We start from the raw sequence: 24,075 nt of genomic DNA on the forward strand, positions 1-24,075 counted from the left end.
GGACACATGCCCTTCTGTTTTTCTAACATGGCATTGGAAAGGGGGAAAGAGACTGAGAGACACTTCGTATTGGGAAAAAAAAAAAACATATCTTGAAGTTGTAAATGCCAACAACAGCTTTACAACAAAGTACTAATGTTGGTCAGTTGTGCAATGTTGGTAATCCCTGACTGTAATATTTCCCCTCACTGTACATGACACATTGTTGAACATGAGGTCAGGTATAAGGTATTTCTGCTTCCTTTGTTCCTCAGGTACTCCTTCAGGTCAGTTCAGCTGACCACACATTAAATCTTTAGCAGTGATTTATTTTTTATGAGCACGTCCTCATTATTTTCTTATAACCACATATGCTCATAAGCTGGTATGTATCCTGGTTCCACTAGTTTTCTAGTGTTTTTTAGATTTTTCGTATTTGGAGTTTTACCCTTTACCTGTCTTTTAGATGACAAAAAAGCTACTGTGTTTTGTTTATGATATCTGCCTGTGTTTTTGACCCGGACCATGAATCATGAAGACAGTTTTAGGGAGAGCATTAATAAAGAGACTCTGCAAACTGTCTTAATGACTCTGGCTGCCATTTGTTACAGGAGAAGACAAGAATGAAGGATGAACAACTATGTTTACAACTATTAAATGATGGGGAGAAAAGGACAAAAGAAGAATGAAGGATGAAAAAAATATGTAATTTTACCATTATATTTGCGCTCATAATTCATAATAATCGAGTATTCCAGTAAGAGTAAACTCTAAAGGACTGAAATTCAGGAATATTTGGAAGCTTTGAACTTCAAAACCTCAAACTCAAAGTTTCAGGTTCTATAAAAGATTTACTCCAGACACGTTTAATAATATATTGTCTATGACTCATCACATTCGTCTTTTATGCCGTCTGTAGAGCAGAGACGAGGAAAGACACAAATATTTCAGCTAATGATAATCTTACGGTCTCTCCATCATTTTAAACTGGTGTAATGTGTCAGTCTTTATTGCACCTGGTAACTGCAAAGCCACTCCGGTGTAATTCAGAGGCTTTTAAAGGTACAAGCTTTATTCCTTTATTCACCACTATATATATATATATATATATATATATATATATATATATATATATATATATATATATATATGTGTGTGTGTGTGTATATATATATATAATGTGTATGTATGTGTGTATGTATATATACATGCATGTGTATGTGTGTGTGTGTTTATATATATATATATATATATATATATATATATATATACTCTTTACTTCTTTCTATATATATATACTCTTTTTGGGCAGAAAAGCAAACATGGAAATCCTTGAGGCAGATGCACAACAGCAGAAGACCACAAGGGGTTTCACTCATGTAAGCCAATAACAAAAATGTAAACTGGGCACTGATCACAGGTTCACCTGGAGAGCTGATTGTAAAAACATCACCTAGTTGAATCACCTGATGAATCTTGATTTCCTGCTGCAACCTGCAGAAGGTAGGGTCAGAATTTGGCATCAACAGCATGAATCCATAGATCCAAACAGTTCAGGCTGGTGGTGGTCATGTAATGGTGTGGGGAATGTTTTCTTGGATGTGAAAACATACCCCAAAAAAAAAAAAAGAGATTCACACCATGAATGTGCACTTGACAAATCTGCAGCACTTATGTGACACAATCATGTCAACATGGACCAGAATCTTAAAGGACGGTTTCCAAAGCCGTGTGGAATCTGTGCAATGAAAGACTGAGTCTAAAAGCAAAAGGGGTTCCTATTCAATATTAGCATGGTGTACATAATAAAGTAGCCAGTCCTTACGTACCAAACTGTACCGTAGTGCACACACACACACACACACACACACACACACACACACACACACACACACGCCTAAAGAGCACTTACACTCAGCCTCTGACTCTTCTGTGATACACACAGTCACAGCTGTGCTTGAATATGGATCATTATAAACAGCCTCGGCCGCTGGAGCAATTAGTCTTCTGAGGAAAACGGTCCAATTTACGCACGTGAGCATCCGCTCAGGTGCTGTCGTCTGATTGGCTGTGCCGAGATTATTAGATGGAAAATGTAACAGAAAAGCATTTGCATAAGGAAGTAGAGAGAGATTCACTTCCAGGATCTGTCAACACAACCCAAGATGATAAGCGTCAACAAAAATCATCCAAGAAATGAAATTGTGGATGAATGGCTCGAGCTTTCATCGAGCGACAGGTGTGGAAGCCAGTCTGGAATATCTTCTCTTGTTGTGTCGCATTTAGATTAGATTAGATTGATTAGAGTAGATTAGATTAGTGGTTAATTTTCTAAAACATCAGCTGTGACAGTAATTCACATTGCAGGTTTATATTCATGCGCTCACTCTAATTAATACGTTATAGTTTCTATGGTAACACCTCATTGACATGAACTTGCACAGAGGATGCTCCACGTACGTGGATTTTTGTTTGTGTGGTGAAGTCTTTCAGTGAGGAGATGTTTATTTAACATTTTTGGATGGACCCTTCAGTTTAACTGGATAGAGGACTGAATTGAATGTCCATTAACGTCAAGAGAAAGAAAAAAGGAGAGGCTGGTGAGGGAAAAACTGTTTAAATCTGATATAACGTAAGTGATAACATGAACTAACTGTGCGTTCAAGGCCTCCTGGGACATTCGTATTTACACAAGGTGCATAAGGTGCAAGATGGTGGTGTACTATACCTTCTCTTAAGTACAGTACAAAAAAATACAGCAAGGGTTTTTAACTCTACTTCTCGAAAATGAAGAATGCGCATCAGGCGTGTTTTGCTTTTTTATGTTTTTAATCAATTTATGAAGCCAATGTAAATTTTATTCCTACATATAATATTGTAATTGTACGATGCTATCATATCTTGTTCAGGCAATCAGCTTGTTTTATTGTAAAATGTTTGGGGGTTTTTTTTTAAAGCCTGACAATAACTTGCTGCATATACTAAACACACAATAACTGAAATCAGCTCCTGAGGTGAGTAAGCATTCAATTTCAACAAATTTACCATCGACTACAGACGTTACATCCATTGATTCCACCACGATTTCTTACTGACACGTCCCCACTCAAAGAAAAATTGCGAGTTTCCCACTCGTAATTACGACTTTTTATGTGCGTTCACCGTAACTTGTTTCATGGATGTTCCCTAAAATTAAATGTAACTATAAACTAGTACACTGTCTTATCCATTACGGGATAGTAAGCATACCTAACAATCACTCCTTCTTTTTACCTCCCTCTCCCTCTCTCCTGTCAAGCCACACATGATTTTATAGAGATGTCAGTGATCCTGACCCTTTCTGCTGTCCGGACCTGCCTGATCCATCCCGATGCCCTACCTCTGGATGGAGCTCTCATCAACTGGAGGCTACATTCTACCACTGAAGATGATCCCAAGCAGTGCAGCCTGGAGACTGCTGAGGACGGTACCACTTGAAGTACCATGGAAATGGTTTTGGACCTCAATTCCACATGGACGTTCTCGCTGTGGTTGCTGGGACTACGGTTGCTGCGATGGCCTTGGGACTCCAATTACCACATACAGTTTTACACTCAGGTCTCCTTTAGTGAACATTGGACTAGTTCAACAAACAGACCTCATATAAACACCATAATGAACTTTATTTTACTTTCACACGATCCGTTATTACTCAGATGAGGACGGGTTCCCTTCTGAGTCTGCTTCCTCTCAAGGTTTCTTCCTCAAATAGCAGTGAATAGGGCATTGTATTGAAAAATGATGGCGACTCTTCTTTATATGTTCGTGTGTTCCCTAATAGGAAGAATAAAATAGGCAAAAACCTGGTTCACAAACAACATTCCATCATTTTCACATTGGTCAACACTGGTGAAATAGATTATATATCCTGACGTATTTATTCTAATTTGCCCGATCAGGTCTGGAGACTGAGAGGCCCAGAGCAATATTCCACTCAAAATACTTTTTCATGTATTATTTCATTTTTAACCTCTTGGAAGTCATGTTTTAAATCTACATTGTAAATTCAAGCATGTATTTGTTTGTGTTACTATTCCAAGCACATCGAGAATGCAAACTTCTGCCTCTGAGGTCTGTCCAGAACAGCATGTGTTATTACTATTTCTCGATGGTTGACTTTAGGGAGAATTTTTGTCAGGTCAGCATAAGAAGACTATACCTGCAGTATGGCGAATTCAAATCTGTTTACTTGTTATCTCATATAACGATCTAGCTTACAGTCAGCTATTTTAAAACGTGTCACGGCTTTTCTTTTCTTTTTTTTTTCATGCTTCTGATGGTGATTAAATTAGAACTTATCAAATATTCTCTACATGATGTAATAGAAACAAAAGGCAATGCAACACCATTTCACTGGTGAAATCAAAGGGAATTAGATATTAGATATGTGCATAGAAATACAAAACGAAATGTACCCAATTACCCCAGTTAATGGATCAGTTACATCTTTGATCTGTTCTCATTTTGAAGATATTTGAAAGGATGTTGATTTTCCTATTTCCTGGGATGGGAATGTGGTTGTTTCCTTTCTTTTTCATCCATATATGATGCAAACTAAATGGGACCATTTTGGCAGAATATACAGAGTAGAAGTGTTGTTTTGGACCCACACACACATATTTGTATTTCCATTGAGTTATGTACTACTGTATCTGAATAATGCTATGTACAATTTCAACAGGTTGCCCAGCTACATGAAAATAGTAGCTGAGATGTGACGGCAGCATTGACAGAGATTGTGTTATGTAAACTGGGTCTATATTAAGATAAAATGCCGTTCTCATCACCGTTTTAGGGGGGAAACACCTGTGATACAATGTCACTGAATTTCCCAGTGTGTTTCATGCAGTTTAACAGGTCTGTATACCATGGGATAAACTCTGGATTACTTGGAAAAGTAGATCAAATATTGAAATAGTCACAAACTCTAGGAGACTCTAGGAAACATCTGTCGGTGGAAGAGTGAGCAAAAAGTGACGGGAAGTATCTCAAAAACAATGGCAGTATTACAGGATTAGTGCTGTTATTAATTTGAAGGGAGACTAAACCCAGTATTAGTGAACAAATGACAACAAACGACAGTATATTGTTTAGGGAGCAACATTGTAAATAAATCTATTGTAATTTTATCTATTTATATGGTTAAATGTATAACATTTAATGTTGTGGAATGTCCACGTAACAAGTCATTTACGTTATCGTAGATATAAACAGTCGTTCTCTCAGACTCTATTATTTCTCTGGCGTGAACTTAATAAGATGTTGGGGGTAAAAATTTTACAGAGGAACTGCAAAGCCTTCTGTTCTGAAGACTTTCCTGTGTTAAAAAACTTAAAGATACAGCTTTACCTCTGACTGTTACAAAGCCCTAACACTGGAGACTCCTTCCAAAAGGCAATGCTTAGGATCGCCGTAGAGAAAACGTCACCATATGAATGAGTGCACATTATTTAATACGTTTATGTGGCATGTTGCTAATTTAAAATGCATTAGACTGAGCGCATTGATTTTAAATGTGCAGCTGGAACTACTTTCAGAGCTGATGTTACAGGAACTTAATCAACACCTTCTGACCGGTCAGAATCGAGAACACAATAGTGCTGTGGTATAAAACTAAAATATAAATAAATAAATAAATAAATAAATAAATAAATAAAAATCCTGTGGTCATGGAAAAGATTTTTTTTTTTTTTTTCTCTTGACAGCAATGTGTAGGTCTTATTTAGTTCTGTGTCGTCTCATGTGGTTAGTTTCATGTAGCACCGTGGTCCTGGAGGAACGTTGTTTCGGTTCACTGTGTACTGTACCAACTGTATATGGTTGAAATGATAATAAAAGCACTTGTACTTGAACTTGGAGAACTTCTATCTTCACAATAGAGCTTAAAAAGAAAAACACTAAGATGATAAAGACTGACAACATAATAAAAACATGTCCTGTACAGACGCTGAGAAGTATTCACTTAAAATAAAATGACAATGAGATCAAATTAAATAAATTGCTTAATTACACCGTTCTTATATATATATATATATATATATATATATATATATATATATATATATATATATATATATATATATATATATATACACACACACACACAGTATCTCACAAAAGTGAGTACACCCCTCACATTTTTGTAAATATTTGATTGTATCTTTTCATGTGACAACACTGAAGAAATGACACTTTGCTACAGTGTAAAGTAGTGAGTGTACAGCTTGTGTAACAGTGTAAATTTGCCGTCCCCTCAAAATAACTCAACACACAGCCGTTAATGTCTAAACCGCTGGCAACAAAAGTGAGTACACCCCTAAGTGAAAATGTCCTAAATTAATATATCTCTCACAAATGTCTTTAAATGTTGTATGTCCGTATTCTATTTGACCCCACAAACACTCCCAAAAACACATAAAAATCTACTAGCACTTCACTGCTTTTCTTTCTTTCTTTTTTTTTATTCACGGGAACCATTGTGTCCTTTGCGTTTATCCATCAGTTTACAGTATGTTCCTCTGTGTTTGGCTCAGGTAAAACACATTCCCCGTTAATATGCATGACACTCAATTGCTGTAAAATGGGCTTTTGCGCAGACCAGTTCCCTTAGTGCCCTCTGTCTTAACCGCTCTATCATCACAGGAATCACAACAGCACAGTTTAATATAGAACCCCGCTGCCACATTGATGACCATCCATGCTCTTGTAAATATCCTCCTATAAACAGTCGTCCCCTCACCAAACTATCTTTCTTCTCTCTTTCTGATTATTATTCTTCACTACTGTCAGAGTTGCTGTTATATAAAATTGCTCAGCACCATGTGGCCAATCAGAATGGAGAAGTCCACAGCACTGTGGTACAAAAAAAAAAAATGCCCTGGAGATTATCTCCACTGTCTTTCCCAAAACTTGAGACAGAAACACACTGTGACACAATAACATAAAAGGAAATAAGAGTCAGGAAGCAGATGGCAGTGTGGATTTGGCCGTAGGTGTTCCTGTCTTATGGCATAAATGATACCGTTTATCAATGTTGTGTTTAATTGAACTCTGTTTTTTGCGAAGGAAAAACATGTGTGTGTGTGTGTGTGTGTACCGCCCATTTCTGAGAAATGGCCAACATATCTAGTCACAACACAACACATGAATACTACTCTTTGAGACATTGTAATAATTACAGGAACAATTACAGGAACACTCTTTGGGGATTTCCCCAGAGGGACAAACAACAGACCTGTTAAGAGTACTAGAAGAACTCTAGACAAAATCTTTATTCTTAGAGTGCACATTAAAATGAGTTTGAGTAATCTTGCAGGAATCTTAATATTTCTAGACATCTTTAGTGAACCCATGACCCCAGGGGTGAAGTCGGAATAAAGTGCTGAAATGGTTCCTTTTTCTGCACTACTGGGTTAAATCTAAAAACCTTTACGGGTCTTCATTTATCCTCTTTAGAAGGCTAATGTCCCTTAACTGTTCGGAGAAAAACTTGACTCTATATCTTTGCTCATATCTGCTGTATTAACCTCAAACACAAAACCTCTGTAATCTTTAATCTTATAACCTTCAGGGGAAAGTCCTTGCTAGAAGTGATTAAACTGCGAGTAAAGATACGGTCACTGTGAAAGTAACACGTCTGAAATTGTTCGCAAATACAGTGGCGCGGGCAAGTTTGTGAAGCTTTAACAATTTTGCGATATTTCTGCATAAATGTGACCTAAAACATCATCAGATTTTCACATAGTAGACAAAGAGAAACCAATTAAACAAATGGGACAAAAAATCTTATACTTAATCATTTATTCTGTGAGGAAAATGATCCGATATTACATGTCTGCGAGTGGGAAAAGTATGTGAATCTTTGCGTTCGGTATCTGGTGTGACCCGCTTGTGCAGCAATAACTGCAACTAAACATTTCCTGCACATCGGCTTGGAGGAGTTTTATCCCCTTCCTCAGTTCAGAACAGATTCAACTCTGGGATGTTGGTGGGTTTCCACACATGAACTGCTCGCTTCAGGTCTTTCAGCAACATTTCTATTGGATTAAGGTCAGGACTTTGACTTGGCCGTTCCAAAACATTAACTTTATTCATCTTTAACCGTTCTTTGGTAGAACGACATGTGTGTTTAGGGTCGTTGTCTTGCTGCATGACCCACTTTCTCTTGAGACTCAGTTCAGGACAGATGTCCTGACATTTTCCTGTAGAAATCGCTGGTATAATTCAGAATTCATTGTTCCATCGATAATGGCACGTTGTCCTGGCTCAGATGCAGCAAAACAGCCCCAAACCATGACACTACCACCACCATGTTTCACAGATGGGATAAGGTTCTTATGCTGGAATGCAGTGTTTTTCTTTCTCCTAATGTAACCCTTCTGCTTGCAGATGGACAGCAATGTTCATTTTGGAGAGCAGTGGCTTTTTCCTTCTAACCCATGCCATACACACCATTGTTATTTAGTGTTCTTCTGATGGTGGACTCATGAACATTCACATTAGCCAATGTGAGAGCGGCATTTAGTTGCTTAGACGTTATCCTGGCTCCTCTCTGACCTCGTGGACTATTACAGTGATCTTTGTTAGGCATCTCTAGCTCTTGACTAGAATATAAAATACAGGCATGTTTTTTTGCCCTGTCTCTCTCATCAGTATTCAGGATGAACACAGGATAAAAAAAAAATCAGCTTATGACATGATGCTCGAGTTTAAACGAGTACGTTCAAGTTTCTAAAATGAAATGAACTTATTGTCTCTGTGTTTGAAAACAAAAGGCAGATGGATGGCTTTGATTCACATTTTCCTGCACTGGAAATAACGATATGAAAATTAGGAACGAAGCAGACGGGGTCAAATCAGAACATCCGTCGCTCTTTTTTTTTCTTTTTTTTTTTTTGTAAATCTCTCTGTAGTTGTATTTATTTATTTATTTGTGCAATTCCACGGTGCTTAATATGCAGCGCCTTCCTCTGAAAGATTTCAAAGCAACATCTTCACTTCGTTCTGTTCTGCACACATTTCTTCTGGGAGAGGAATCGTTCATGTCAAATTAACCGATTTTTCGATGCGCAGAAGGCAAGGATCTTGTAGTGTTGTCCTTGATAATCATTAACTTCTATAATATACACCTTCGTGTGATTCGACTGGCCTCCTGGAGTGAGATTCCACAATAACAGTCTTTCTCTCTCTCTAACACACACACACACAATTTCATACTGGGTCACCCCAAGATTTCATTGACTACAGTAGACTGTAGATTAATGAGAGGAATATTTCAATGTAATGTGAGAAATGGGACATTTAACATCTAGGTCAGTCCTCGGCTTCTCTGTTCACTGAACATCCTTTCATCTGCTTTTTCAATCCCAATGTTCTGAAGGAAGACAGCTCCGAAAAAAAAATGATTTTATGTGCCGTGAAGGGAAACGCGACAAAGCTGCAGCACTCCACAGCACTATTACTGAGTTTGACATTATAAAGTTATACATAAAAAAAAAACACTCAAAAATGCTTGAAGGTGAGATGATGCACTAGTAACTTGTCGCGTGTTCGTTTGTATGCCATGTTTAAAGCATTAAAAATGTTTCTCGACACCTTCCGACCAATTAGAATGAATAATTCCACAGTGTTGTTGTATAAACCTATATATATATATATATATATATATATATATATATATATATAATTTCTTTGTGTTTGCTCATGTGTTCTGCATTCGAATATAATCATAGTCAGCTAACGCTACATGATTAAATAATGAATATGTGAGGACTACACAGGGTGTATCTGTGGACTTCTTTCGCCCTCTTAGTTTCCGCAAGTCCTTTCCGATCTTATGCACTGCCTCCCTTAGAGTTTTGCTGAAGTCTGAAGAATCGCTGCCAGAAAATGATGGTGAATCCCCTTTAGATAAAGGGAGGACAAGGTTGGCAAGCATCCATATGGAAAATGTCCTCTGAAAAGCAATCAGCCAAGAGTGAAATAAAGGACGAGCTAAAAATACAACGGTGGTTGTTCGCTAAGTAATTGGTATGGACTAAATAGAGAAGGAAAGTGTAAACATGGCGGCTGTAGTGTGAACGAGAGCGTGAGAGTGAGAGAGATAGAGAGAAGATGGTAGAGAAAAAGAAAGTGACAGAGAGCTAGCATTCAGACTCGAACATCTAGGAAGCACACAAAAGCAGCGTATGCACACCACACACACACACAAACAAGTATTCATATGCTAATGACAAGGTTCTGGTACATTTCTCTCATTCATCTGTTTTCACCAACATCACCAGCACAGTCTGTGTGCTAGCATGAAGACGAAGATGAAAATGAAAATGTTTATGTGCAAATCTCACTAGCGAGGTGTTCCTGATAAAGACTGGACGTGAAGTCATATTCATTCTACTTGCTACCCCTTCTCCACTCTGCTCCCAGAACACGGTGTACAGATTGACCACAGGCCACCTGCTGATTCACATTGTCTTCACCAATCCACACATCCAGAAAAAAACTAAGGGTCTGAGGTACACAGTCATTGGGGTTTTTTGCTGACAGTGTGCTATTTTATAGTTATACCACAGCCAGTACTTTTACACGGACAACAATAATCCGATATTAACCCGATTAAGACGATACTCTGATTAAGAAACTCGCATGTAAACAGAGATTACTGATGACCTTAATCCGACTAAAGTCGTACTCGAAATAAACACAAATGGAATTAAGACGTGTGGAGTATTCCTGTTTTAGTCGCATTATGGACGTGCGTTACAGACATGTACACACCTTAATCACGCTATTAACATCGTGTGGGAGTTTTCACCGCGTTTTGCGACAGGACACGATCACACACGGCAGCGCTCAACCGTTTGACGGTAAACAAGAGAGCACGGCCGCGTCCCAAACCGCATACTAACTTACTAAATACACGTATTTTGGCTACTATATAGTAGGTAAGTATGTGGTTTGGGACGCAGCCCACGGCTTCAAGGAGTCGTCTATTAGCACGTACAGCACGACAAATAATTAACCGCACTTGAAGCGCTCGTAAAATTAAAAATAAAACACCCAAAACTGTATACGGTTCCATAACGAAGACCAACTGTATGTCGATACGTGAAATTCTGGAGGGAACGTCGGGCATGGGGACGTAATGACATGTGACGTTAATCGATCTATGTTCTATAACATGTAACACGTGAATATGAAAGGAGTATTCTAAAAGCGACTCATGTAAACTCCTTAATCACAATATTGTCTTAATCAGAATAAGGTCAGTAATTAGATTACTGCTGTCCATGTAAATGTAGTCAATGTTGATTTGGTCCAATCTGATTGGCCAAAAGGTGGACTGATTTTCAATAACCGCAGCTCTGACTGCAGTTTCAGTTGTAAATCAAATCACAGGTTTATATTAATGGGCTCAATCTAATACATTATCATTTCTTTAGTAGCAGATCATTCAGAGGGACTTGCATGGCAGATGATATACATCATCTAAATCTAATAATAAACGGCTAAACGCTGTGTTATTTAACGAAGAAAAAAATCTGTTTTTTTGAGATGTTCGTTTAGCATTTATGGAAGGAGTCTGTAGTATCAGCGTATCAAGAGAGGATGGTGAAGGAATGAATGTTTATAGCTGCTATAATTGAATTGATAACATGAACTAACTTGTCTTTCGGTTTAGTGTTTCACATTAAACATAACTAAGAAAGGATTTTTTATAAATTATGATGTGTCATTTATTAATCAATATGAAATTGTACTTATTGGTCAATTGCTGTGGGGTAAGAGGAATAAGACTATAATTTAAGGATGTGCTGTTAATGAAATATACTTCAGGGTGGAACATACATGCCCACCTAAATCACCCCAAAACATGAGGCGAAATGTGTTATGGTGAGACCAAGGTAGAACATTCTGGGAAAAATATCAAAGATATATTTGGTACAAAAACAAGAAAGCTTATCACCCAAAAAGACCATGGTGAAGCATGGTGGTGGCAGCACTGTGCTACGCGGCTGCTTCTCTTCAGCTGGGATTGGTATAATAAGTAATAAATAATAAATCACATTTTGCTGTATCACCTTAAGGTGTAAAATTATATATATATATATATATATTTAAAAAATATTGGTTAATATTTTTATATCACAAAAACCTGCTATTTTAAAGGGGGTGTGTAGACTTTTTCTATCCACTGTACCTATGCTGAGATCCTGTGATGGAAGGCTAAATCATAAGAATATCATAATAGTTATTGTTTGGTAGTAGAATTCAATATCATGACTAGCCATCACTCTTTGAAATGAATAGGATAGCTGAATAGGATAACCCTATATCTAATGCTAAACGGGATCGTTTATGGTCAAACGCAAACAAGTTTAGAGATTAGATCATTACTTCATTGAAGAATGTGATATTTAATCACCATAAATCAGCCTTACATACGAAATATGAAATGTTCATCTGTGCCATTAGTGAACATTGTGGTTAAGACTGATTTAAAAACCTGGAGTTTAATCTCCAGACTATCCCTCTGATTTATTACCAGCTTAAATCTAATAGTACGTTTCAACGAATCGATGCAGGGTCCATGTTCGACTCTTTCCCTTTGCTAACCCCACCCCCCCATCAACCAACCCCCCCGTACACTATCTTCCTCTCTAAGATATAGATAGAATGTAAAATGTGGAACGGGCTTCATTTTTTCTCTAGAGAGTAAAAAGGTGAGCTTATCTTCCTTTCTCTAATAAAAAAAAAAAAAAAAAAGAATGATCCAGGACTGATGTTAGCGATGAAGAGCGATGTTTTTAGCTTAACGCAGTGCACAGCTGGAGGCTCGGAATATTGTGATGCAAGTTCCAGATTACAGATATCACATCTACACACATACACAGGAGCAGCAGGGGTGGGATCTCACAGGTATTTGTGAGAATGTGCAGTTTTCTGTTTGACAAGGTCGTCTTTTTTCGACTGTCCTCTGCCCACATCTCAGAGGGGACATTTTTTTAAAGGGACAATGTTCAGACTTGCCCCGTGGTCATTTCCAGTCCTGGTTGCTGGTCAACGAGTGACAAAGGTCATGCTTTGCTGTATAATTTAATATCCCAGGCAGCATCACGAGAGTATTTTTAGCTCCTATTTAATCTTATATGCTTTCCTTTGCTCCCTATGTCACCCCACACACACACACACACACACACGGAGTGAAGCACTGTGAGCGTCTCGCCTACTAATGAGTCGATTTGTTGCCACAGTGCTGCCAGTGACTTCATTTAATTTCCTCTGTAACTGATCAACTCTGCCCTCTCCTTCCACCCGACCCGGTCTTTCCTACTATTAAACATTCATGGAGATGTCGCACATACATAAATACCTCTCACACACACTCACACACATACATATACACATCGCCGGAGAACGTGGACTCACACAGGTGATGGTGTGAACACAAATCTTTAACAGCAGTTAGCTCCTGGAGGTATACTCCAACATGACTCACACACTCACACACTCTAATTGAATCTATGCTGTGCTCTGGAGGTTCTCTGGAGAACCGTTAGGTGTTATGATATAATGGTTCCTGGCAGAGTGTGAGAAATGGTGGTTGACCTTTGTGGCATTACATTCATCTGGAGCTAGGAAGTAAAACCAACCCACTTGTAGTTTTGCATGAATATAATCTGCAAACATCATTTGCGTATTTGTGATGTGGTTTCTTAGCCTTTTTCTTTTCTTCTTCTCCATGTTCTGCCAATTTTGTCATTGTCAGCTAGTTCACCCCATCACATGACAGCTATTAAGCAGGGAAGGAGAGAACTACCAGCTAACACATGCCTCCTCTGAGACGTGCAGCTCCGTCAGCATTTCTTTCCAAACTGCTGCTCGTGGAGCATCACAGGGCATCCGAACATACAAGGAAGTGAAAGCTAATTGCCTTCTTCCATATACATTAGCGCATAGATTCACATGACTGGCTAGTGTCGTTCTGATTGACAAGTAAGAGAGGGAATAAGATATTTCTAGAACTCCTGGTAATGGACAAGAGCCAAGGGGGTGTAAACTTTTGAACAGGATGATCGTTGTAAATTATTATTTTGTTTAAAGATTTTTTTTATTTAGTACTGCCTTTCAGACACTACAGCGCTTTTCAGACGCTACATCTTGTTCAAAAGTTTACACCCCCTGGCTCTAAATGTATCGTGTTGTCTTCTTGAGCGTCGGTGAACGTGTGCACCTTTCGTGATAGTCGTGTACGAGTCTCTCAGTCGTCCTCGGGGTGAAAAGACGAATCTCGACATCATATATTCGCCGTTGGAAAGGAGTTAAATATGCAGAAGATGCTGGAAAAGTAAAGAATGTGCAGGACCTGGAGGATTTTTCTGAAGAACAGTGGGCGGTTTAACTGCTCAGGACAAACAAGGGACTCGTGAAGAACTCTCACAAAACATAAACACAGTCTCTGATCATCCAGGTAACGACACACGGGATTAATAATCAAGCGTGTGTAAACGTTTGAACTGGTTCGTTTGTATAAATTCGGTTATTATTGTGTCTTGTGGACGATATGTAAACATCTGTTATGTGAAATAGCGTATTCAGGGCAGGAATAAATAAAAAACAATGCTATTGTTATGATCCCTCTTGTTAAAAAAAAACAAATTATGAACACTTTGCAGATTCTTCAAGGCGTACATAAACTTATGACCTCAACTGTAACACAAATAAATACAACAATACTGCAGCGATGTTGAATTCTCAATTCTGATTGGTCAGAAGGTGGTTCATTTTTCCATCACACCAGCTCTGACAGTAGTTCTGGTTGCAAGGCAAATCGCAAGTATATATAATTGCAGCATATTCTTCTAATATGTGATGGTTTCCTCAATAACAGCACATTCACAGGAAACAGTATGGCGAACGTTCCACAAAATCAGATTAAAAACGTGTAATTGTTGATATGATGAAGTTTTCTGTGAGGAGATTAGCATTTTTGGAAGGAGTCTCCAGTGTCAGAGCTTTGTAAAAACAGCCAGAGGTAAAGCTGTAACTAAGTTTTTTGACTCCAGGACGGAGGACTTTGTGGTTTCTGCATAACAGGACAAGCTGCATGATGTTCCCCACCTTTAAATGGATAAAAACTAGAATAATGGTGGTGGTGTTTTTATAATACACTTCATAACAGTGCTAAGAGTACTCCACTTCCTGTTACGCCACATCACACCACCTCATCATTGATTATTTCCCTAAAACAGCACACCTCCAGAGTGTTTTATTTCTTAAAGTCGATTTTTTATTATTATTATTATTATTGTTTAAAAACAATATTCTAAGATGCAGCTCCAGGTCATGTGATCTTACATGGGTTTGATCGGTCCATCTGTGCTAGAGCTTGAACCAGGACCAAAAAAGAGGCTTACTGCTGCGAAGTATTCCCATTCACGTGGAATCGAAGACAATTTGCTGACTTGGGATTGGCTGTGGAGTTCACACGTATATCACGTCCAAATTTTGCCAACTTCGGCGCATTTACAAAAGCGGCACGGCGGTCTCCTGGGACAAGCAGAGAGAAGAGGCGTTATTAACTCCGGTTTGGAGCTCGCTAATGTAATGTATTCCGTAATATACTGTACATGTATATGTGATTTGTCGAGATGCATACATTTCCCATGAGGAATAACGAAAACCTTTCAAAATGGTCAGATCAGAATGCAGAGAATGATATGTTTTCCCCAAGTATAGGCAAACAATCCCAGGAAAGAGGCAAGAAGTGTTGATTTGAGTTTGAATGCACGCCCAAGGTTGTGCAGCTTGCTTCGTTACCTTCGGCGGGTGTTGTTTTAGTCTCGCTCACTCAATAATTTACAGTCATCACTTCTCTCAGCCATTTGGGAAACTTCCTCACAAGCACGTACTCTGCTTTCTGCTTGTGGAGGAAACTTCCCGATACACTGCTTTTTTTCTTTTCATTACGGCGAATGACTTGGCCTCTGCGCCACGGTGCTATGAGTTATTCATGCTCGGCTTCTTCCGACTTCCTTAAAAGAAAGTTTGAATAAATATCTGTACTTCAACTTTTCCTTGTTGCAGATAATTACATTTCCCTAGTACACCTGATCAACCGCTACTTTTTTAAAAGAGTCTCCGGTATTTAAATACGGCATGTAAATAAGTATGCCGCGCTGCGATCGTGCACATGCGGACGTGGGCTAAAGGATGTTTTCGTGCAAATAGAACAGCTCTGCAAACATAATGAGGATTAATTGGATTACCGTACTCGACTCTGAAAGCCGGGAAATTATTAGCCCTCCTGTTTTGAGTCTCCGCTGCAGACTAAGCTAACAGTTCAATAGCATTATGCAATGATATACACGGCTGCACTGACCTCCTGAAAGCAGCGACGCACACAATTAAGTGCTGAATTACTGCTCCAATTAATTTGACTTAAAATATGCAGCATGTACCAAAAGGCAAATTTAGCAACTAGGTTGGCTAGTGTCGTGATTAGCCAGCATTTCCTCAAAGGGACAGTCCTTTTTTTTTTCTTTTCCCTGCACAAGAGCCTTTTTAAACAGCCTACTTTACGCTTGAAGCGTTCTCTTATACTTCTTCCCTTAACATATTATGCAGACGTATATAGTTTGCGGTGAGTTATTAATGGATGCCAGTGAAGAAAAGACTTTCTGGGAACACCAGGCCCAAAACGAGCCAAATCTCATTAGGACATCCTGCCTGACAACTGAATTAATGCTGATTACAAAAATCCATCATCCGTCCACATCAATTAGCGGCTTGAATAGGACACGAATAGATGCGGAATGAGGGCGTACATGACTATTTATTTTTACTAGTCTTTCGGTGATTTTATAAAAGTAGTTGATAGGACGTCGTTTCCGTAGCGTTTCCGGAAAAAAACAAAAAAATTTCGAGACGTCGTTTTATTAGTGCAATTCTACGCTGATAGCAGCAAGGAGCAGTTTTTAGGCTACACTGTTAATGACTAAAGTAAATAAATCAGTAAAATAATAAATCTAATGATACTTTACTGGTCACATATACATTAACACACAGTGAAGTTCTTTTCTTCGTATATCCCAGTATCAGGTATGATACAGAGCCCCTGGAGCAGAGAGGGTTAAGGGCCTTGCTCAAGAGGGGCAGCTTGGCAGAGCTGGGGCTTGAACCCCCAACCTTCTGATCAGTAACCCAGAGCCTTAACCGTCAAGCCACCACTGCCACTAAATCTATTCAACACACCTTGCACCTGAAACTCAGCACGCGCAGCCTGAAAGCCCTCCTTGTAGTTCTGTGACCGGTCTTCCCTAGATGGATGGTATGCCTACAGGAGTATCTGTGAGGTTTCTCCAGGATAATGACCCAGTCAAACCTTAGTAGAAACTTAAACCGAGTCTGAGGCATAGCCTCATCAATACTGGACAGTTGAAGATTAGGTCCAGTCTTCAACTGTCCAGTTTGGGTGAGTCTGGGGTGTCAATGATATCCTCAGAGTCCTGTACTTGGCTGACAGGAGTAGAACCTAATGTGGTCTTCTGCTGTTGTAACCCATCCACTTCCCAGTTCAATGTTTAGTGCATGTTGAGATGCTTTTCTGCTCACCACGTTTGCAAAGAGTGATTATTTGAGTTACTATATCTCTCCATTTTCCTCCGATCTCTCTTATCAACAAGACGTTTTCACCCCCAGAACTGTCGCTCACTCAATGTTTTTGTTTGTTTGTTTGTTTTTCACACCATCCTGTGTAAACTCTAGAGACTACAGTGTGTGAAAATCCCAGGAGATCAGCAGTTTTAGAACATTAACCGAAGCTCTATCGGACTGTATCGGCATGATTTATTTAATTATTTGGGTTTTTTTTTTTTTGGTTTTTTTTTGCATTGTGCTGCTGCCACATGATTGGCTGATTAGATAACTGCGTGGCTTTCCAAGCGCACAGGCATTCCTACTAAAGTGGACAATAAGTGTAAATCCACTAATTAACACGTGGAACTTGTTATTTCACTCGGAGACTTTGAACAGATTCGAATTTTCCCCGGGCCACTCGGATGTTTTCTTACAAAGCATAAAAATGTAAAAGTATAACACGACTGAAAAAATAATGTCTCTTTTATTTCATTTAGCAGAGGAAAGGCAAGAGGGAGCCAATTAAACACGCTGAGAGAAACGTTAACCATTAAATAATGAAGCTGATTTTCACAGTATAAAATGGAGACCTCATACTGCATGATTATATTCCTTGCTGGCGGAAAAAAAAAAAAAAGGTGATTAACTGGATGGATTTACCATGAACACCTCCAGCGGTGTAGGCTGCATGTGTGGATGAAATACCTTGAGGCACAGGTCTGAATCACACATTGTGGGTTGCAGTGGGCCTGTTCGCTTTGAAACTCGGTTCAGTTCCAGTTTGTACTGCAATCTGTGTCAAATGTCATCAGTTGCAACACTTTTCTGCTGTGAAGATTGTTTAAACGAGCGCTAGAGTAATAGGATGAGTTGTGAAAAGAGACGGCAGATGGCCACCTCTTTTGCAACGTTTAAAGAGCAAATGATACCCTCCTCCTTTTCAAACCTATAAAGAGTTTGACTTAATGCCCCTTAGATTTGCTCAGAATTAGTCTGCTGAGGCTCCACCACACACCCCCTCCGTTCAGGACACGTGCACGAGCACGTGCACATGACCCCCATACACACCGTCTGTAAGACAGCATCTGCTGCCATGGAGAAACCTGGATCATGAGTCACAAACAATGTCCCTCTTTCCAGATTATTAAGCAGAGGGTGACCACGTGCTCCCCAGTGTCTATTAAAATCCTCACCTAATAGTCCCTGACTCACTCACACAGACTGACCCCCCCCAACCCCCAAACCAACTGCTCCACTCTAATGATCACTAGACAGCTAGATATTCTTATTAACAATAACACTCACAGAACACAGAGATCTGAAAAACCTCCTTAGTATGCCATACTAACCTTCACACAAACTACTGAACAGAAGTCAAACAGCATTACTACTAAAACTCTGTCACTTCTTTTTCCAGAATGGGGTGATGGGTGGCTCCCACTGAGGTGAAGCCACAGACATCCATCCACACCTCAACAAAGAACACAGAAGCTCAGAGCAAATGGCGACACAAAGACAGGCAGTTTTATGGGAACTGACGTATGCCTTGTATTGTCTTCAAGGGTTCAGGAGAGCGCTTTGATCACAAAAGAGCTCCTGTCTCCCGTATGACAATATGGGATTATGGGTAACGCTAATTAACATTTTAATCAGCAGGAGAGATTCACATGGTAATGTTGTACCCAGATATAAATAAATGATTATAAACCGTTTTCGGACATAAGACTAAATCGAACATAGACATTCTGAAATATTCTTCCTGTAATTTGTTTAGGACTCTTGAATAGTGTTAGTCTTGGGTGGGGGGTGTTCGTGGTTAGCACATTTGCATTGCTCCTCCAGGGCTAGGGATCCGAATCCCACCTCCGCCCTGGGTGCATACTTCGGGGGTTTCCTCTGGGTACTCCGGTTTCCTCCCAGAGTCCATTGGCATTTCCAAATTGTCATACACAAAAGTGTATGAATGTGTGTGCGATTGTGCCCTTCCAGGGTGTCCCCTGCATTGTGCCCCAAGTTATCTGGGATAGACTCCAGGCTCCCCAGTGTAGGATAAGTTTTATGGAAAATGGATAGACGGATGGATGGAAGTGATTGTTTGGCAGAAATTAAATGTATGCTAATTTTCCCCAAATGCAGATCATATAAGACAGGGGTTGTGAAACTTTTTTAATTCCATGGATCTCCTCAGCACATTTCTTTTTAGGAACATAATCCAACTATTAGATTCTGTTTTTGAATGTGTTCAATATTGTTCTATCTATTTATTGGAACTATAGACCATTTTATTGCCGAACTTACCACTAAGAGTACACATTAGGGTTGAGGGTTAAGGGTCTTGCTCAAGGGCCCAGCAGTAGCAGCTTGGAGGTACAGGGATTTGTACTTATGACCTGCCAATCAGTAGTCCAATGCCTTAACCACTGTCTGTGTGGATGTAATACACAGACAAAAATGATGCCTGGCACCCTGAAGTGTTCTTCAGTACAACAGATTACCTCCCCTTTAAAAGGGGCTCCAAGTAGAAACACTTTAAGAAGATATAACCCTATAAACTATCTAAAAATCCTTGGGGAACTTTTTTTTTTTTAAAGAATGTAGGATTGCATAAATTTGTTAACAGGCAGTAAGTGCAAAAAAGGAGATATGCATTAACATAATCTCTAACAAGATCAGTAAGGAGCTGTATAAAGCAAGTACGCTTTTGATTTACAATGACACAAAGTGGGGCAACCACCCTGAATCACATCAGAGACAAAGCTCAAATGCTGCATTCAGACAGTGTTAATTAAGCTTTTGGGAACCCAAATAGCCATGCTTGATTTGTTTCTTTTACTTACAATTCTAGCTCTTCTGTAGCAAAATATGCTGAAAAAATACTCACCCGTTTCTAAGAAGGAATATACAGGGGGTGACATGGTGGTGTAGTTGGTAGCACTTCCACCTTACATCTCCAAGGTCCCTGGTTCTGTCCTGAACTTGGTTTACTCTCTGTGTGGAGTTTCACACACATGTCCTCCCCATGCCCATGTAGGTTCTTCAGTTTCTTCCCACCTCCCAAGAACACTGGGACAGTGGTGTCTCAACAGTTAAGGCACTGGATCACTGATCAGAAGGTCAGGTTCAAGCCCCAGCGCCACCGAGCTGCCATTTGGGCCCCTGAACAAGGCCCTTAATCCTCTCTGCTCCAGACCCTGCGCTCCCTAACGTGCGGACTTCCTTGGGATATTCGAAGACTGTGGTGTAATGTATATGCGACAAATAAAGGCTTCATCTAAAAACATACTGCTAGGTAGATGGAGTGGCGTCCCATCCAGGGTGACTTCGCGCCCAGTCTTCCTGGGAAGATCTCTGGATCCACCGCAACCCTGATCAGGATAAAGCGTTTACTCAAGATGAATCAGTGAATATATACCGGGAGTAAAAAAGATCAATCATATTAGTGGGGTGCCAATACTTTTCATCTTTCCCCAACATTCTGAAAATCAACTATTAGAAACTAACCCAGCTAGCAGAGAATAATGTACTGAGTGCAGACTTGTTCGAAATGGCTTGTATATTTTGAACTACTACGTAAATACAGTAGTAGCATAGCTAGCAACTAGTATAAATGACTAGTTTTCTATTCTGGGTCACGTAAGCGGTGACAGACAGCTAAGAAGGTTTCAGAGGATTTTTCAGAGGATTTTACAGAGGTTTCGAGGAAATAATATTAAGAGTATAAAATGTTTATTTGTAATAGCGACAAATTAAAAACTATCATACTGACAAGCTATACGTAGCTGAAGCTGTTGGTTAGCGTTAGCTTGTTTACAATGCCTGAGGTAGATTTTTATGGTTGTTCTTACCTGCAACATTTAGATGAAAAAATATTGCAGTTTAACCACAACATTTTTTTCACAAGTATCCTGCTTTTCATTTAGTACGAGTTTAGTTTGAGTAGTTTGTATGATATGCCATTTTAAACAGAGCGCAAGGAGATAGCATAAACGTGAGGTAAAATCATGGGCTAATCCTGAGCAAAAGGATTTACTGCAATGTATTGAAATGCACTAGAGGTTCAAATAAATGCTTCTATTTTTACCACGAGGCAAATTTTTTTTTATCTTTACACCGTCACTTTTATTTAACTTTGCATTTGTTGGCCTCACAGCGCTCACATTTCCTTGGAATAAGCAGCAGAACGTGCGGCTCTTTGCGACTTCTTTTGGAGAAAGCGAGTCACCCATCTCCATGGAGACCAGCAATATCCCCAGCATCATCCTCTCTGTGAGAGCTACACGTTCCACCTCCATATACACTCACATCGCAGTCCCATCATACAGCTTATAGCGCACACACACACACACACACACACAGCCACTTCCTGACACACGATCCTGTCACCAGTTAATGCAGGATTGGTGTCTACTTGAGAGTTTTGAGTCATACACGACATCACTATAGTGTTTTTCATAATGTACTCGGTGAACCCTGACTCATACAGACCTATTATTGTTTCATACATAATGTGTTCACAGTGTTAGATTCAAAACTTCTGTGTAAAGAGCGGAAAAAAATTATGACACTATGCCTGTTTCATTAAAATCTACTTTAGGCCTATTCATGCATTTCACACCCTTGGCTGCAGATATACAAAACAATCATGCAGGCTTGGGTTAGCAGTGCCTAGACCCTCAAATGATGCCTGTGTGTGCATAGTGAATATGCAACACACACACACACACACACACACACACACACACACACACACACCTCCCCCTCGGCACAAGCCTTTGTCTGCTTCAGGGGAAGGAGGAGGTATTTCTGTAGCAGAAGAAGGCCAAAGGGTTTTGCTTTCTTGTGACCTTCACAGAGAACATGATTGTTTCCTGAATCTGAGAGATCCTTACCTTTACATAGCAACCTTTACATTCGTCGTTAAAGCACTCTGCTGTATTGTGAGTGCACGGTGAGTCATGAGTCCCTTCCCTTAGTGTTAAAAGGGAATGACGCTAATAATATAAAAGCTAGCATTATGCAGTTGATATATGCACGAGTTCATTCATACTGGCTTCACTTTTTAAAATCCAAAAGAATGCGAACAATAAGGAAAGGAACCTGCTGTCTTACTACCAGTGCGATTAGATAAAAATAAAATAATCAGCCGCACAAAAGCCTGACAACTGAATCACAACTGAATCCTCTTTTCCCTTCATATACAGTGGTGCTGGAAAGTTTGTATCTGCATCAATGTGACCCAAAACATCATCAGATTTTCCACACAAGTCCTGAAAGTAGACCAAGAGAACCCAATTAAACAAACGAGACAAAAATATTATACTTGGTCACTTATTTATTGAGGAAATTATCCAATATTACATATCTGTGAGTGGAAAAATTATGTGAATCTCTAGGATTAGTAGTTTAAATCGAAGGTGAAATTAGAGTCAGGTGATTTCAATCAATGGGATGACCATCAGGTGTGAGTGAGTGAGTGAGTGTCCTGTTTTATTTAAAGAACAGGGATTTTATCAGAGTCTGATCTTCACAACACGTTTGTGGAAGTGTATCATGGTATGAACAAAGGAGATTCCTGAGAACCTCAGAAAAAGAGTTGTTGATGCTGATCCAGCTTGAAAAGGTCTCAAAACCATCTCTAAAGAGTTTGGACTCCACCAATCCACAGTCAGATAGATTGTGTAGAAATGGAGGAAGTTTAAGACCATTGTTAACCTCCTCAGGAGTCGATCAACGCAGATCACTCCAAGAGCAAGACGTGTAATAGTCTGCAAGGTCACAAAGGAGCCAGGATAACTTCTAAACAACTAAAAGACTCTCTCACATTGGCTAATGTTAATGTTCATGCGTCCACCATCAGGAGAACACTGAACGACAATGGTGTGCATGGCAGGGCTACAAGGAGAAAGTCACTGCTCTCCAAAAAGAACATTGCTGCCAGTCTGCAGTTTGCTAAAGATCACATGGACAAGCCAGAACGCTACTGGAAAAATATTTTGTAGAAGGATGAGACCAAAATGGAATTTTTGGTTTAAACGAGAAGGGTTATGTTTGGAGAAAGAAAAACACTGCATTCCAGCATAAGAACCTTATCCCACCTGTGAAACATGGTGGTGGTAGTGTCACGGTTTGGTCCTATGTTGCTGCATCTGGGCCAGGACGACTCGCCATTATTGATGGAACAATGAATTCTGAATTATACCAGCGATTTCTACAGGAAAATGTCAGGACATCTGTCCTGAACTGAGTCTCAAGAGAAAGTGGGTCATGCAGCAAGACAACGACCCTAATCACAAAAGTCATTCTATCAAAGAACGATTAAAAACTAGTATAAAGTTAATGATTTGGAATGGCCAAGTCAAAGTCCTGACCTTAGTCCAATAGAAATGTTGTCAAAGGACCCGAAGTAAGCAGTTCATGTGT

Source organism: Ictalurus punctatus, chromosome 12 (genome assembly GCF_001660625.3).
Source record: "Ictalurus punctatus breed USDA103 chromosome 12, Coco_2.0, whole genome shotgun sequence".
Classification (NCBI taxonomy): Eukaryota; Metazoa; Chordata; class Actinopteri; order Siluriformes; family Ictaluridae; genus Ictalurus; species Ictalurus punctatus.